Here is a 242-nt window from a genome sequence, read left to right on the forward strand (position 1 = left end):
TGCTGCTGCTGCGCATGCAGCAGGTGCTGATGCTCCGCATGAAACGCCATCAACGAATTCAGTTGCTGCTGCAGCAGCCGCAGCCGGCAGATTAGCTGCGGCGCTATCCACACCAGGCGGTCCGCGTCATCGAGGAACTGCAGCAGCAGCAGCAGCAGCAGCAGCAGCAGCAGCAGCAGCAGAAGGAGAAGCAACAGAAGTATCAGCGACAATGTCAACACAAGCAGCAGCAGCAGCAGCAG

This window comes from Eimeria mitis, genomic scaffold (assembly GCF_000499745.2).
Source record: "Eimeria mitis Houghton genomic scaffold, Emh_scaff894, whole genome shotgun sequence".
Taxonomy (NCBI): Eukaryota; Apicomplexa; class Conoidasida; order Eucoccidiorida; family Eimeriidae; genus Eimeria; species Eimeria mitis.